This window comes from Triturus cristatus, chromosome 2_2 (assembly GCF_964204655.1).
Source record: "Triturus cristatus chromosome 2_2, aTriCri1.1, whole genome shotgun sequence".
Classification (NCBI taxonomy): Eukaryota; Metazoa; Chordata; class Amphibia; order Caudata; family Salamandridae; genus Triturus; species Triturus cristatus.
This window is the reverse complement of record NC_140582.1, coordinates 1,086,918,117-1,086,935,752: the sequence shown is the minus strand read 5'-3', so window position 1 is coordinate 1,086,935,752 and position 17,636 is coordinate 1,086,918,117. Positions and strand designations below refer to the sequence as shown.

The 17,636-nt window shown below is 51.6% G+C and overlaps 1 protein-coding gene across 2 annotated transcripts in view; it reads left to right on the top strand.

Moving 5' to 3' along the window:
- Window positions 1-17,636, top strand: part of ST3GAL5 (ST3 beta-galactoside alpha-2,3-sialyltransferase 5) — a 495,924-nt gene that overhangs the window by 169,606 nt on the left and 308,682 nt on the right. The window lies entirely within an intron of this gene.

The following is a 17,636-nucleotide window of genomic DNA, read 5'->3' as shown; positions in this document are numbered from 1 at the left end:
AGAACAGTATACGAGAACTGCAAGGAACATAGGAAGATTATATCAGGACTGTAGATAGGGGACTATGACACTGTGCACCGCGGTCACTCTCGATTGGTACCAATTAGGACTTAGAATCATTGACCTGAAGGGTGGAGGTATCGTCGTATAAGTGGAGGATTTCCAAACATCAGGGGGCCTTAGGATTGCAGATCTGTGAGTAATAACGAAAACATCTGCGTACAGTGCTACGCGCTCTTCCATTCATCTTTCCCATGACCAACCCCATGCACGAGCATCACTGTGGATGAGACAGTCCAGTGACTTGATTACCAGAGCAAACAGAAGAGGGGAAAGGGTGCACTCCTGAAGCATGCCTCTGCAGATGGGGAAAAGCAGTGAAAGCGTCCCATTGACCTGAACCCCGGCAGTCGAATTAGCATAGGGAAACCCCACAAGTTTCCGGAGGTAGGACCCAAGGCCTGCCCTCTGCAGCATCACAACCAAAAAGGAACAGTCTAAAATGTCACAGGCCTTTTCAAAGTGTATGAGAAGCAGAGCTGTAGAGTGGGGGATGTGGTGCACCTGAGAGAGGGCCACATGAGCTCTATGGATACAGTGTTAGGTGCTTCTGTGCGGCATGAATCCACTTTGATCCGGGTAGACAAGATATGGCAGCATCTGAGTGAGTCGAGTAGCCAACAGTTTAGCTAAGATCTTGACATCTGCATTAATAAGAGATAAGGCCCTATACAGTGAGCGCAAAAAGAACTATTGATGGACAGAATGCAGAACAATGTCATACATTCACCCCAGTACAGAGATCTGGGCCTAAATCCATCGTTTTTTTGCTCACCATGCCATTCCAGTTTGGACCCAGCCATATGCAAATCAGTCTTGACCCTGTGCCCTATGGGAACAGTCCAGCCCGGACTGCGAGGCCAGGTCCTCCCTGGACTGGAACCAAGCATCGTAGGACCGGTTTCAGGGTTTGACCCCTCTTCAGCCAGGATAGCTTGATTCCAGTGGGATGGAGAGCACGGGACTCACATCTGAGCATACCCGTCCCACTCGGGGTGACAAATGCAAAAAAAACTATTGATGGACAGAATGCAGAACAAAATACAGTGAACACCTATCTTGGGTTTGATCTGCTTTAAGGATTTATTATTTTATTTTATTTATTTAGAAACTTGTATAGCACGCAGCTACCCCCAACGGGGGTGTCCCTGCGCTGCGAACAGTAAGCAGATGTGAGCGGATCACAATGATTGTGGCCATGTCCAACTCTGAGGGGAAGGGCCTTTGGTCTGCTGCCTCGGTATAGAAGGCCACGAAGTGCAAGAGCAGAGGAGACTGATAGCGTTTAAAGTCTCAGTCGGAAGCCATCTGGACCCGGTGTCCTCCCAATGACAGTTCACAGTGCCTCCTCAAGTTTGTCAAGTGTGAGAGGTTGGCCGAGGTCCTGTGCCAAGGACCTATAGATAGAGGGCAGTAGGATGTCACAAAGCATTAGGTGGTCCAGTTCTGGTGGAGGCATGGGAGCTGCCACATAGAGTGTATGGTAGTAGTCAGCAAAAGCATGTACCGGCCTAATGGGCTGTTTATGAAGGCCAGCAAGTAAAGGAGCTTGCCGGACTTATCTCCATGCTCATAGATCTTGTGGGTTGAGGCCCTGTCTGGTCTCCTCTAAGGATACCGGTCTTAGTCTGGATCTCGCCAGTGTCAGCTCATGATCTAAGTCGGCCGTGAGCAGATGGCGGATTTGTCTTCTAGTGTAAGGATCTGGGACTCTAGGTTTGCCATTTGCGACAGCTGGAGTGCTTCTTTGCTGCAGACATATTCTTTAATCAGCCCTATAAGAGAGGGTTTGTTGGCCGCCTATAGCGTTCCAGCAAAGTCCACAGTGCCCTGATTAGTCTAAAGAATGCTTGAATCTCTCCTACAAAATCAGCAAATTGCGGATCCGTGAGGTACCAGGCATTGACTCGCCACATGGGTCTTCTGTTCCGTGTGATATAGGGAGGCCCAACTCAAGAAGGAGCTGAGCATGATCTGATATACCTTAAGGGAGGATTTAAACCTGTGTAAGTTGGAGGATGTCAGATGCTAGCAGCCAGAAATGGTCAATCCGCAACAGCATTTTGTGTGCCGCTGAGTGAAGGTGCCACATTCTCCAGGCGTCACAGAGGCCTGATGAGAAGCCCAGCATAAGAGTTGTGTAGAGCAGCTTCGGTTTGCCTGACTAGGGGGTTCTGAGGTATCTCTAACGGGGTCTGGGTTAGCATTAAAGTCACCCCCTATTGGAATGATGCCCTGGTGGAAGTTTAACAAAAGGTCTTGAAGCTCCTGTAGTGTCTTCTACAGTTGCTGCTGGGGGACATCGGCAGACAGAAGCTTAAAGTGTCTGCCTTCAAGCCGATCCCCAATTCTAAGATAACACCCTTGGGGTCTACATGGGAGGCAGAGACTACCATTGGTAAATCTTTATGGAACATGATTCTCACCCCACTGGAAGAAGCCTGTGTGTAACCCCAGGTCATAACTAAAGCAGCCCAAGAAGGAGCACTGTGGGCCTAGCAGGTGAGTTTTCTGAAGCATGACCACCCCTGGCTAAAAACGTTTAATGTAGCGTGGGAAGGCTGATGGCTTAATGCAATCAAGGAGGCCACTAATGTTTCATGACAGAACCTTTACCTTTATGACCAGAGAAGGAATCACAAAAGGAATCTGTCTTGGAAAGCGGTGCCTGGAGGACCAGCGGGAATGAGCCACCATGAGAACCTTCTGAGGGGCATGTTGACATGTGAATGTGTGATATGTATGGAACCTAGATGCCGTGTGCAAACAAACTAAAAAGAACCCACCCACCACCCCCAGCTGCCTCCTCCCCACACTTCCAACCCTTTAGTATCTGTCACCCCAAACCCCAACATAATAGGACTAAACACCATTGAGGGGCTCTGAAACCGACCCCCTCCCCCCAATAACAATAAGAATGCTGGTGCTTGATAGCATTACAGCATGGCACATCATATAGCAACTAAACAGTACAGGAAAATATATCAACCACATGTGGCTAACCGGGGCCAAAGCCACAGCCCAATGGGGCCAGCAGTGCACCTGCAGCCCCGGCCAGTCAGCACTAGAGAAAGGTGAATCAGCGTGGGGGTCCCCAAGCAACAGGGATCAGAGACGAGGGCCGGCGCCAACCAACAGAGGAAGACAGTGGAGGGGGGAGAAGAAACCGTGGCTTGGGGAGGGGGAAGCGCCGCCAGTCCTAGCAAGACCGCAGTGAAAATACCCCCAATGCCGAATGTGTCAGAGGTCAGGGCCTCTGTGCAGCCCCCACGGGGGCCCAGCTCTGACCCAATTGAATGGTGGGGCACAGTGATCCTGAAGGCGTTTAGTCATTTCGCCTCCACTCTGTGGCCCTGAGGCAAAGGCCCCGGGCTCCATCTTACGTCGGCCGGGTGGCATGAATCATTTGGGGGAGGTGTCTGCACTGCACCAATGGCAGCCCCGAACATTTCCGATCATACCTCCTGTGCCCCCTTTAGATGAGGTCGCATGGGAGGATGGGAATAGGAAAAAGTCGCTGTCGAACGAGGGTGGCTCTGGAGGTTCACGTGGGGCCGCGGGAGCAGATTCAGGACACCACTGCCATCTTGGCGACCTTATGGCTAACCAGTGAGTCTGGGGTGTTGGTTATAATGGCGTAATATATTCGGGATATGGCTTTCTCCGGGACTCCATGAGATAGAAGTCTGTCCTCCAGCAGGGATGCTTCAGCCTGGGGGGATTTCGACGGATCTGTGTCACCAGGACATGGCGCAGTTGCAGGAGTCTAGAGGCCTTGGTACCTGTCAGGTCAAATTCCCTCAGTAGGTCCCTCAGGGTTTACATTCCATCACCACATACTTCCCCTAGTTTGCTAATCACATCAGTGAAACTCCTGCAGATTTCCGACATAAGTTGCTGTCGCATAGTGGTGTTTCTCTTCTTGGAGGCAGTGAAAAGCCCGGCCCAAGACCGGACCACTGCCAATGTATGCGGTGGAAGTGAAGCACGGCTACCCTTCATATGAATTACTTCCGGACAGTTCATATCTCCCATTACAGGTCTATTGATTCTCAGGGAGGAGGGCAAAGCAGTGTGGCTAATTGAGAGGCACAGTAGTATGTCTGGACATCTGGAAGAGTGATTTCCCACTCCCCATACACCCCCTTGGTCAGTTTCCCAAGGGCAATTCTAGCCAGTTTCCCATCCCACAACAGAGTCTGCACTTCTGACTCCACTTGTTTAAAGAACTCCGCAGGTATCCAGTAGGGAGTGTTCAGGATTACATGTATGATTTTAGGGAGAGTGAGGATCCTAAACATCGCAGTCCTGCCTAAGAAATACAGAGGCAGGCTGCATCAGCGCATGACATCATTACGGAATGTGTCTTGATTACACACAAATTCCTTCTGAAGAATTCCACCCTGTCTCTGGTAATGTAGATCACTATGTATCTGAATCCCTCCGCATCGGTGTGGATCGGTCGCCTCGCGGTTCTTAGTTGCAGCCACCCAGAAAGTGGCCACAGGACACAGCTAACGTGGCAACCAGAATAGGCCCCAAACAGATCTAGCAAGTGAAGCAGTCGGTCTATGGTCAGCTGAGGGCCTGATATGTACAATGGGACCTCATCGGCGGATAGGGCTATGCGCCCCTCCCGTGTTCTCTCCCAGCGCAGCTGGAGCACCAAGCGAACATTCCTTACCCTGGTTTGAGTGCCAGGGCAAAAATAATTGTGGATAGTAGGCACCCCTTTCTGGTTCCCTCTCCATACGCAACGGTTTTGAGAATTTCCTGTTCACTTTAACCCTGGTAAGTGACTCTTTATAAAGTAGATCCAACCAGGTCATGTACCACAGACCAAACCACGTCATGTACCGCAGACCAAAGCCCATGCATTTCAGTACCTCCTGCATATGTCTATTCCAGAAGTCTCCAACCTTGTCTGTAGTGCGAGCCACTTCTGAGCAATGAAAATCATTGTGAGATACTGATGGCCAAGCCAGTCGTGCAATGTTACCAGACACCCCCGTGCCCAGTTTCATCAAATCTAAACGGAATGTCCATAGAGCCAAAAGACTAGGGCTTGAACAAAGTAATTTGACTAGATGCACTATGACAGGGGTGCCATAGGGATCAGTGAGAGCGTGGTCTTTGGTGATGTATGAACATGTGTGCGTATGAATGGGATATATGTGTATGGGTGAATCAGAGTCTGTTGTATGTACTTGTGGCACTGTTACATCTATAACACAAACATACAACCATTTTTTTTAAATGGGAGAAATTTAAAGTGCAGAAACATGTTGTGCAACAAAATGATTCAGAATATGGAACATTTTTCTGCACTTCAAATTTCTCTCACTTATAAACAGGTTGTATTTTTGAGTTGAAAATATGACACCAGGTCTACCAGTCACTGCGAGCAAAATACCTGCTGTGTGTATGTGCAACACTTTGAAATAGGAGAAAATTAAACTCAAGAGTTAACGTTAACTTTACATAGATTCTATAAAACTCATCATTTAAATGTTCTCCCATTTCAAAGCGTCACGTTGCATCTAGTGGTCTGTAGTCACGGTGCCGTATTTATAATAGAAAAATAATAATTTGGAATTTCATGTGAAGAAACATGCTTCATAAAATATTAACTACGTAATTGGCTCAATTGAAAGTGGAGGAAAACATGGAGTCAGCATTTCATAGAAATATATTTTTCCACTTTAATTATTAAGTTAACTCTTCATTTTTATTTTCTTCCTTTTAAAAGCATTCAGAAACATCATTTTGTTCTCATGCTCAAATATTGAGTTGACAAGGACTTGTATTTCAGATATAAATACATCAGTGCTTCAGTTCTTCACCTCTGGTCCCTGGGTCATAAATCTGACTCCAGCACTGCTTATTATCAGGTCCTGCTATTTGCAACCCGAAGATTATAATGTAAAACAAACACAGCCTTCCCCTGACTTTAGAAGGAAATATGACCCTCTGCTTATTTAAAAATGAACTCCTGGTTGTGAGCTACTCTGGAGGTGTCTTGAGCTACTGGTAGCTTGCGCTCGACTGGTTGGAGACACCCGGTCATTTCTAACGTATTAAACACAGTGGCGGTGTCCAGCGAGAGCAGCACAATTGTCTCCTGCTCATCCATGGTATAGGCTAGGCAGGCAAACAGTTGCCTGAATTTGAGGTGATTGCTCTGGTCAGCCATGAAGACTGTTTGGTCCGGATGTATTGTTGTTGTCACCATGAACTTCTTGCCCTGTGCCTGCCCAATTCCCTGTCACTGCTTCTACCCATTCTTCCCTCCTGACGGCTCCTCATTAGTGCCACCGAACTGGATAATCTTATCTTTTTTTCCTTGAGAAACGAAATCCACCTCTACTAAAGGCTCCATTTGTTTCGGAGTCAAAAGAAGGTCAGGTGGCAAGGGAGAGATCCTTAAGTAGTTATTTTTTAGGGCTCGCCTGACCCAGCGCATGCGCTGGTCTGGCGAGACTTTTTGTGAGGGCTCAAAAAATGCTACCATGGCCAACCTAGAGCTACAGTGCATGTGCGCGGGCTTAGGAGCAGAGGCTGGCAAACCTCGTCATGCTCATTAAGCGCCTGCGATCACTTTCGCCCGCGATCACTTTCACGGCGCCCCTTTGATGTTCTTGTTCAAAGAACATCAAAGAACATGTTGTGTTAATGCTTTGCTGTGCCCGTTTGACTTACAATGTGCTTTCTCTTTCCACAAACTCGATGTTTGTGTTCCTTTATTTTGAGATGCTTTTAGTACTACTGTTTTGTGGCTTAAAGAACATTAAGGAAATGTTACTGTGAAACTGGATAACGTTCACAGTTTTTATTTCTGATCGCAGCGGCTGCTTCATGTCCGTTGCACCATTCAGGGAGTCCTTTCGTTGGCGCTTTCATGAGGACATGATGAGGAAGCTGGAAACTTTTGGCACATTCTCTTTAAAAGCACAGCATGTTGACGACTTGTTAATCGATTAGACCTATGTAGCAAGCGCTATGGTGGGTGCAGCAGTTACAACTCATGAAATATGGGGTGCAACTCACAAGGTGGGGCAGGTTTGAGTGCACATTGGCTGCAATCGAACTCTTAAGATGATGGGCCGTGTGGATCCATATCAGCACTCAGTCTTCGCTATGTGATCTTGTTTGTTTTGTTGTTGTGTTAATGCTTTGCTGCGTCCGTTTGACTTACTGACTTACAACGTGCTTTCTCTTTCCACAAACTCAATGTTTGTGTTCCTTTATTTTGAGATGCTTTTAGTATTACTGTCACACACAACCACAACCACACGCACAACCCCACACACACAACAAAATGCACACAACCACACACACACAACCATACACACAACCACACCCACACAACCACACACACACAACCACTCACATAACCACACACATAACCACACACATAACCATGCACACAACCACACACACAACCACACACACAATCCCACACATAACCACACATACAATCCCACACATAACCACACACAACCACACACACACGTACAACCACACCCAACCACACACACGTACAACCACATCCAACCACACACACTACCACACCCAACCACACACATAACCACACACACAACCCCACACACAACCACACACACAACCCCACACACATAACCACAACCTCACACATGTACAACCACACCCAACCACACACAACCACACACACAACCACATCCACACACAACCACACACTACCACAACCACACACAACCACACACACAACCACACCCACAACCACACACACACACACCCACAACCACACACACACACAACCCCCACACACACAAGCCCCCACACACAACCACACACAACCACAACCACACACAACCACACACACACACAACCACACACACACACAACCACACACACACAACCACACACACACACAACCACACACACACATAACCACACACACACACAACCACACACATACACAACCACACACACACACATCCACACACATACACAACCACACACACAACCACACCAAGCATTGGCATAGCCAATAGGTCTCGCCTTTGGGACCTTATAAGTGTTTAGCCACGCAACAGTTGATGTGGTTGCACCAAGGCTATTGTGCTGCATAACTAAATACTTAAAAGGTCCCAAAAGCGAGACCTATTGGCTATGCCAATGCTTGTTTGCATGTGTTAACACATTAAATCTATAATGTACTTATGCAGCATGTTGGCACATTAAACCCAGACCTAATGCTTATTTATTGTTAGCAGTTGATCTTCATTAACATTTTAGTGTGAAGCTTTACAACAAAGATCTCTGTGGGTGACTCAAACCTTAAAAAAACTAACTCGGTCGGGCATCTGCTATTCTCTAGAAATAATATCTGTCTTTCGCCATTTGGTCACCAGTGCCAAACGCTTAAACCTTGTTTTGCCGAAAGATGCATTCAATTGTGTTTGGTAGAGAGGGCATGAAGTCATACTGTTGCTTCACAGTCGTAGTTAATTTTCTCCCTACTTTGTGTTTTGGCTGCCTTCCCACCTCTTCTGTTCTTGTTTGTTTTTTCTTTTCTCTCATACTCCCTTTCCTGTTATTCGTCCCCCACACCACACATTCACCCTATCTTGCTCTTTTCTGCCTCCTAATCTTCCCCAACATCCGGTCGGTCAGATCACCGCCCAGTGTAGGTTGCGGTGAGGGGTTGAGGTGGCCTTTTCCTTTGCTAAATCGTTGGCTGGTTGGTAGGAGTAATATAGTGTAGTTTGTCTCTTGTAGGACTTTGCTTGGTGTTTCTGCAGGAGCCTGGGAGAGTGCATTCTGGGGCAGGAGGAGTGTAGGATAGGATTGGAAGTCGTTTCTGAAAGGTTTCCTTCCATACTGCTCATATGGGTGTTACAGATTTCCTTAGGTACTCCATTCACCTGGCATTTCTCCCCCATGTGTCTTTGCACTCCTCTATCATGCGTCTTTGTAGCTTCCGCCATGAAGACATTGATGTGGAACACTGAGTTACTCAGTGAGCAAGCACGGCAGTGACCTCACAATTTACACCCTCTGCCTCCGGTAGCAGATTCATATGCTGCAGGATGCATTTCTTCATAGAGGAAAAAGTATAGCTTTATGTTATGTTGATTTATATAAAGCATTAATCACCTGAGACGATATCCTGGCGCTTCGGCAGGTGTCTGGTCCCCAAAGTGTTTATAAGAAGAACTAGGTCTTCAGCTTCTTGCAGAAATCAAGAAGTGAGAAGAGGCTCTGATGTGTTGAGGGAGGTTGTGCCATGTCTTGGGTGCTATGTAGGAGAATGGACTACCTCCAGTTTTGCTTTTGTGGATGTGGGGAATGTGTGAGAGTGAAGCAGAGCATAAGTTTCTGGTGGCGTTGGTGAAAGTGTATGCTTCTGTTCAGGTATTCTGGTCCTGTTGTGTTGGGCTTTGTATAGAGCTACCCTTGTGAATGAGGAGCCAGTGAAGCTTTCTGAGGTGTGGTGTGATTTGGGTACGGCGTGGGGCGAGGAGTCTGAGTCTTGCAGCAATGTTCTGGATGTCTGGAATCTGTGTATGAGTTGTCTGGAATTTTGGGTGTAGTGAGTGTTGCCGTAGTCCAGCCTGTTCAGCCACCATGATCATGTCCATATCCCTGCACCACTCTGTCCGGTTTGGGGCTTGCGCCGCCCCCCATTTCGGAGCTATATTCCGATTAGCTCACCATCCCCGTTGTTGCCCATTGTCGGTCCACGTGGTTGAGGTCCGTTGGCTCCCATATGTTCAATAGGCAACACTTGGGATCAAGCGGGACTGGGTTCTCGCTAACCTCTGTGATGGTATCCATCACTGCCGTCCAGTATAGTGTAATCAGCGGCACTCCCTCAAAGTGTGATAAAATGTGCCTAATTCGTCACATTGGCACACACAGCGCGGGTCGGTGGCTCTACATATCTTATGCATTGTCACCCTTGTGTAGTAGGTCCTATGCAGTATTTTTAGCTGTATCAGACGCAGCCTAGAGGAGACCGCTACCTCTCTAGATGATGCAATTGCGTCCTGCCAGTCGGTGTCATCGAAGTCCCCAACCTCTGCCCGCCAGACTCCCGGAGTGGTACCAGGGGGTCAGTTTGATTATTAACAATTTTCCAGTACGTAAGAGAAATTGCTTTCTTGTCTAAGTGGTCTGTCAACAGTCGGTCCTCTAAGGGGGACGATTCAGGGAGTGCATGTTTAACCTGCATATATCGAAACTTATCACCAGGAGCCATTTCGTAGTGTTCCTGCAGGTAGGCAAAGGTGACGACCTTTCCCTATTTCCAGAGATCCCCCAGCCGGAAGATCCCTATCAAGTCCCACTTTTGAAACCCCTTGCTCTTTCCCAGGGTACCCAGCCTGCCGGTGTCCCATAGTGGGGTGTATTGCGTAAGTTTGTCAGCCCATCCCAGGTGCCGTGTCACTGTGTGGCAAACATGAACCGTGTGCGCTGGTGGTCCCAGGAGGCCTAGCATTTTCTGTTTGTTGTAGAGTACCCTATTGACACCCCCCGTTCCCAGAGCTACTCGGTCTTCAGCGGTATGCAGGGTCAGTGTCTGGTGCGTGAATCCACTGATTGATTACTGTCAGTTTTGAGGCCCAGTAGTATGCCCGGACGTCGGGTAGAGCGATACCCCCATCGTACCAGCTTCTAATCAGTTTACACGCGGCCACTATTGCCGGCTTGCTATCCCAAAGGAGATTAGTGACTTCCGAGTTTATCGCTCTAAAATACGAGTCGGGGACTCAGCAGGGCGTGTTGTGTAGGGCATATAGAAATCTGGGTAATGCCATCATTTTAAAAAGTGCAGCTCTGCCCAGTAGGGTGAGCGGCAACGCTCTCCAATGTTTAATATCTCGCCCCAGCCTCTGTAACGGTGCTGGAAGATTGAGCGCCTGGAATTCGTCTGGGTCGGACTTTATATATATCCCAAGGTACTTAAAGCTATCTGTTACTACCTGGACCATACTTCCCCTAGGCAGCCTGGGAGGTGGTCCACTCATAATATACAGTACATACTTCTCCCAATTATTCGTGTACCCTGACACCGACCCAAACACCTCACAGATGTTTAACAGTGCATGAAGGGACCATGGGGGGGAAGCTATATACACCAGGACGTCATCGGCATAGAGGGAGATACGATCCTCCCATCCCTCCCTCCACTTTAGACCCCAGATTACTGGGTCCTACCTAATCCAGGCAGCCAACTGTTCCAGGACCAGTGCGAAGAGAAGTGGCGACAGCGGACAACCTGGCGCGTCCCGCGTCCCAGAGCAAATTCCTGTGATATGTGTCCATTAGCCCACATGTGCGATAGGGTTAGCATACAGTAGGCGTACCCAGGAACAGAATTTAGACCCCAAACCCCAAGTGTTGGAGGACAGCAAAAAGAAAGGCCCATTCCACGGAGTCAAAAGCCATTTTCGCGTCAAGAGATGGGACTGCTGTGTCCTCCCGTATTGTATGCTTTCGTCCCAGGACGCTGTGTAGGCGCCAAAGGTTCAAAGCTGTCAGTCATGAATCCCGATTGCTCTGGGTGAACTAATTTAGTGAGGTAGGGGGTTAGTCTGAGCGTCAACGTTTTGGCCAAAATCTTGGCCTCTACGTTAATCAATGAGATCGGCCGATATGATGCGCACTCCACACCGTGTTTGCCAGGTTTATGGATGGCCACTATGGTAGCTATTCGCTGATCTCTAGGAAACTCGCCTTGAGCCTAGCTTGCTTCATACATTTTCCACAGATAGGGGGCCACCTTATCAGCCGTACATTTATATAGTTCTTTCTTATTTTTAACAGTTCTTTATTGAGTTTTAGTAACCAAGAGTATACAACATATAAAGAAATACAGGTATATCAAATTCGCCACCCCCTCCCACCCCCAAGGATCTAAGGCTGGTCCACACTGTCAGTGGCCACCCGGAAAAACCACCGCAGATTGAGAGAGGTGCTACGCTTGGGCACGAAACCGTTTTGATCACAGTGTACCAGCACCGACACCGTTGGAGTCAGCCGCTCCGCCAGCACCTTGGCCAAGATTTTGTAATCCGCATTAAGCAGGGCAAGGGGGCGGTATGACCCCAGATTGGTGGGGTCCCGTCCAGGCTTGAGCAGAGACACCAAATAGGCCTCTCGCATGGAAGCGGGCAAGGTGCGCTTCTCAAGGGCCGTGTTATAGAGAGCGTGCAGCCTGGGCACCAGTGACTCCCGATAGGCCTTTTAGTACTCCACTGGGAGCCCGTCCGGCCCTGGCGCCCTCCAGGAGGCCAAAGAGGCCACCGTGTCTCCGATCTCCTCCACGGTGAGGGGGCACTCGAGCAATTCCTGATGTTTCTCTGGGACCGTGGGCAGACAGGCAGCCTCCAGAAACCGATCCAGGTCCTGCGCCTGCCGGCGCCCCACAGAACGATATAGGGCCGTGTAATTTTCCGTCATTGCCTGATGGATCTCCCACTGTGTATACACGAGCAACCCGTCGGCCCGTGAATAGCGTCTATCGGGGCGTGAGCAGCTTCCTGTCTGAGCAGCCAGGCCAGTAACCGCCCCGCCCGACGTGGCGTGAACTCGAGCTGAGTGAGCCGCATAATTGTGGCAACGCAAGCGCTCCAGCAACTCAGCATGGCGTGCCCGAAGCAGCGCCAGTCGGACTGAGTCACTTCGCCATGATGTTCGCACGAAAGAAGGTGAGATTCCAGGTTAGCGAGCGACAGTGCAAGCCACTTACGAATGTTCCACGTCACGCCCAGACAGTGGCCCCTGATAGTGGACTTATGGGCGTCCCACTCTACTAATTCGCTGCTCGCCGTCCCCTCATTCAGTTCAAAGAATTGCTCGATCGCTGTGCCTAGGGAGGCACAAAATTCAGCGTCCTCTAGAGCTGCCGGCTGGAGTCGCCACGTGGGGACGGGAGGCCGACTGGGGTCGCAGCCTAAGAGGGTTGTGATCAGAGTGGGTCCGACCCAAATATTCTGCCTGGTCTAACAGGGGAGTCAAAGAGTGGGAGCCCACCACCCTATCGAGACGGACGTGAAGGTCATGTACCACCGAATAATACGAGTAGATGCGATCGTCGGGATGCAGGGTGCACCACATATCGTATAATGCCCAACGCGACAACCAGTCGGTAAGGGTCCGCACGTTCGAGACCGCCTGTGTGCTACGGAGGGGCGGAAAGGACCTATCTAGGCGCGTATCAAGGACAGAGTTAAAGTCCCCACCCAGTAGCCAGGGAAGACCCGCATATGGTGCCAGCACCGTTGACAAGCGAGCCAAAAACGGCGGCTGCTTGACATTCGGGGCGTATAAGGAGCCTAGTAGTATGTGTTGACCATTAAAAGCCTCCCACGAGCCAATGTGTATCGCCCTGCCGGGTCAGCTACTACCTCCGTGCATGTAAACGGTGTGCCCGCCCTCACCCAGATCAGTGTGCCGCAGGCATGTGCGGAGTACGTGGTCCCGAAGAGCTGGCCACTGCAACGAGCACGCAGCCGGACGATCTCAGGCTGCGTCATGTGGGTCTCCTGGAGAAGGGCTATGGCCGCCCCATGCCGCTGCAAATAAGAAAAAATGGAATAACGACGAGCTGGTGTGTGCATTCCCCGTATGTTCCATGTGATTACGTCAGTGGTAGCCATCTAGAGCAATTGAGGTCTACAGGGGCTACGGGGCCAGGGTCGGTCGGAGGGGGTAACATAGGCTCGGAGTGTCATGCCGGTGTGTTGCAACCAAAACCCCAACAAAGGAACATTTGTGTACTGCTGAGTATATGTAATGAAAATCGTTAACAGTGTAACTACCGGGGCAAACCCCCAAATGGGCATTCGTCCAAACTGCAAGCTAAGCGCTTATTGAAATAAACTAAGCCAGGTAATGGCTAACGGGTGCGCGGTGTTGCTGTAGCTAACGCAAACTGCTCATTCCCTGCGTTACCCCTACATTCGCCATATGTGCCTTCTATGGTGCGAATGGTACTGAGCATGTGCGAGTAGCCTAACTGTGCCTACCTATACCACCTGCCTCTGACCTCACATAACGCATAAACCCCCCTGAGCAGGATTCTCCTCTACCCCATCCACCCGATACGATCCAGCAAACTTGTGCGTGCCAGCACGCGGCACTGCACCACATCATACAGGGGAATAGGAAAACCAACAGACACCACAACACCCTGTCTCACTCATATCGGCCCACACGCCGGTAGGCGCCGCCATCCCAATGCACTGGGCTCACACAATTTGGTTGGCAGTCTGGGGTGCCACCAGTGGTAGAACTTGATCTTCTGAAAGCATGGTGGACGGGGAAGACTATCTACTAGTCTCAGGTTCACTATGCTCGTGGACAGCCGCTTCTCCCTGGCTGCTCGTGGACCCCTGGGTTGCCACTGCTTCCAGGGTTCCCTGACGCGCCAGCCGCATCCTCTCAGGACAGGGTGCCACCGCGGGGCCAGACCCCATTGCCCTACGGGCCTCCCTCCGCCGCTGTCGCCGCCGTCTCCTCTCCTGGTGTCCACCAACTCCTGAATCTGGGGGCCTCTGACCTCCGCACAGCCCCGCTTCCTCTAACCAGTCCCAGACATCGGCCAGGGCATCGAAGAATCGGGTCCCCTCCTTCGTGACCACCCTGAGGCGCGACGGGAACAGCAGGGAATATGGCATCGCCAGATCGCGCAACTGGCGCTTCACTGCCAGGTAGTTGCTCCTCCGCTTTTGGACTGTCGCCGTGTAATCCGGAAAAAACATCACCTGTCCACTTCCCACTGTGATGGTGTCCAGCTTCCTGGCCTCACAAAGCACCACGTCCCTATCTCGATAGTTGAGGAGTCTGAAAAGGAAGGGTCGCGGCCTAGCCCCGGGTTGAGGCCTCCGCACCGGGACCCTGTGCGCCCGCTCCACCACGAACTGCGGGGAGAGCACCCCGGGGGAGGATGTCACGAAGCCACCCCTCGACAAACTGTTCCGGGTTCCGTCCCTCCTCACCCTCCGGTAGTCCCACCACTCGGACATTATTGTGCCGGGAGCGCCCTTCCGCGTCCCCGGCACGATCCTCCAAGGCATGGACACGGTCGATCAGGTCCTGCAGGGCCACGGTGTTGTTGCGCACCACAGGTTGGACATCCTGGAGCGCTTGGCGTTGCTGGGTAACGGAGTCCGCCAACTTGCGATGGTCCGCGTGCAGGAGGGTGAAGTCCACTGTGACTTTATCGATCCGGGACTCCATGGAGGCCCTAGTCTGCTCCAAGGTAGTACCCAACCGTTCCACCGCCGCCAGTACTGTGTCCATTTTCGCCGCAAGTGCCGTCACCGGAGGCTCCACATCTGTCATTACTTCCTGATGTGGGACCCAGACCCTCCGCCTGTGATCGGCCCACAGACGGCTTGTTCCGCAGCCGGCCCATGACCAACTGCTGTGCTGAAGGCATTCGGCGGCAACCCCGGCACCGGGCGGACAATCCAGACCCCCACTCCTGTTTCACTGGGGTATGAGAGAGTGAACACCACGTTCCCCCCGCCGGCGTGGGGGAAGGAGAGGAGGGAGGGGGGGAGACAAGGATCCTCCTGAGAACGGCGCAGCCACCGTCTATCAGATGCCCACTGCCCGGTATCCCCAGGCTCCGGAGGCCGCCGAGGCCGCTTCGTGCTGTCCCCACAGTGCGTCAGTGCCCCCCGTCGGGCATCCCTCCTCCACCTCAGCGTCTGTGCCCCGCGCCGACCAGGTCTGACGCTATGCCACCTCCGCTGTCGGCATCCGCTGCTCCTAGGCCACTAGCGAGTGGGCCACCCCTCCGCTGCCACCGACTTGGTGTTGACAGTGGTACAACCGGACAGCACACCAGTCTCGGCTATGACCGGGCCCTCCACGCTGTTGTCGCCAGCTGGGACGCTCCCTGTGCGCGTCAGGTATGTGAAGGCGTAAGTCCCGCCACAATACGCCAGTGCCTCAGGGGCTCACGCCAGGTCCAGTCGCTCTCCTCACTGCGGGGTCAAAGCAACCACCCCCCCCCCCCCCCCCCCCCACCTTCTCAGTCGTTCACCTCACGGTCTATTCTAATTACCAGGCCACCGGCTACAAGCCCCGCAAGTCCCGGGCTTCAATGTCATGTCCACTAGTGGTAGGGCGGCCCATCACTCCCCGACCGTCCATAGCAGTTGCCGCCGGGCCCACCACTCTATTGCAGCTCGCGAAGAGGCCCACCTCGCTCCCAGGCCTCCCCGCCGCACCCCTCGGCCTCGTTGGAGTGCTGAGGTCGGGTCCGCACGACTTACCCGGGCAGCTCCAGTAAGTAGTCAGCCAAGTCCCGTAGCGAGGTACTCCAAGCCAGGGTCTCGCACAGTACCCCGGGGATGTCGTCGCAGACTCGATCCGCAGTGGCGCCCTCTCAGCGTGCGTTCCGCGCCGTCGCCAGCAGGCAGCAGTCACCTCTGGGTTTGCGCCGTCTTTGCCGCTTCACCCAATCTGGCAGGCTGGATCACCTCTTCACTGGCAGGTCGCCGGGTCTACCGTTCCCTGCCTCCACTTGCGTCGGTCTCCGTGCCCGAGAGGCCAGCCGCCGTCCCGCCTCCTTTGCGTGGATCATGGTCCGCAAGGCCCAGTCGCCTCGTGGCGAGCCGCGGGCTAGAGTGTCCCTCGCGGCCGGCCAAGGTCTACGGCCCGCTCCGCTCCTCCCGCCGGCCTCAGACTCAGCACAGCACAACTGGAGCTGCGGGCTATCGCCGGCTCTGAATTTCTCCGCGGGGCTGCGGGAGGTCTGTATGTCGTGGCTGGCACCAATGTCTACTCGCTCTGCAGGTAGGATAATTCACAGGATGATGGCACCGGGTGGCAGGAGCTTCACGCTCTGGCGACCATCTTGTTAGCGCGCCAACTAGCGCCCCCCCCCCCACAAGGCTTAATTTAAGATTATCTATACGATGAAAATCCGCCTTACGTTTTTGAAGCAATGGATACAGGTTAGTTTCCACAATCTTAGACACTTCTGCCATTATCTCAACCCCCAGATAAGTTGCCTTCTGTACAACCCGAGGGACAATAACCTGGAGTCCCTTACCGATTACAACAAGAGTTTTATTGGAGTGGAGTCGATAACCCGAAATATGCCCAAAGATCTCCGCTTCCCTTTCAATTTCAGCTAGTGCTCCAGGTGGGTTAGGGGTCATGATGGCGAGATCATCGGCATATGCCAAGATCTTAGTGCCCTCCCCCCCTGCATTGTCCTGCTACGATCTGGTTGTTATCCATAATTTTCCTGACCAGAGGGTCAATGTACAAAGCGAATAGCAGTGGCACCCTTGGTGCGTCCCCCTGCTTATCGACACAGGACCCGACAGTTCCCCCATAATAGCGATTCTGGCCACCGGGTTGTTGTACATTATTGAGATACCCTTAATGAAGCCAGCGCAAACCCTCTACTCTCAAGAGTTGCCCATAAAAACGGCCAGGAGACCCTATCAAAGGCTTTCTCCGCGTCCAGCAGGATTAGCCCGATAGGGTCTCCCGTAATCTCAGCTGCATCAAAGAGAGCAATCACCCTCTGAATATGATCGACTATGCTCCTACCTGGAACAAAC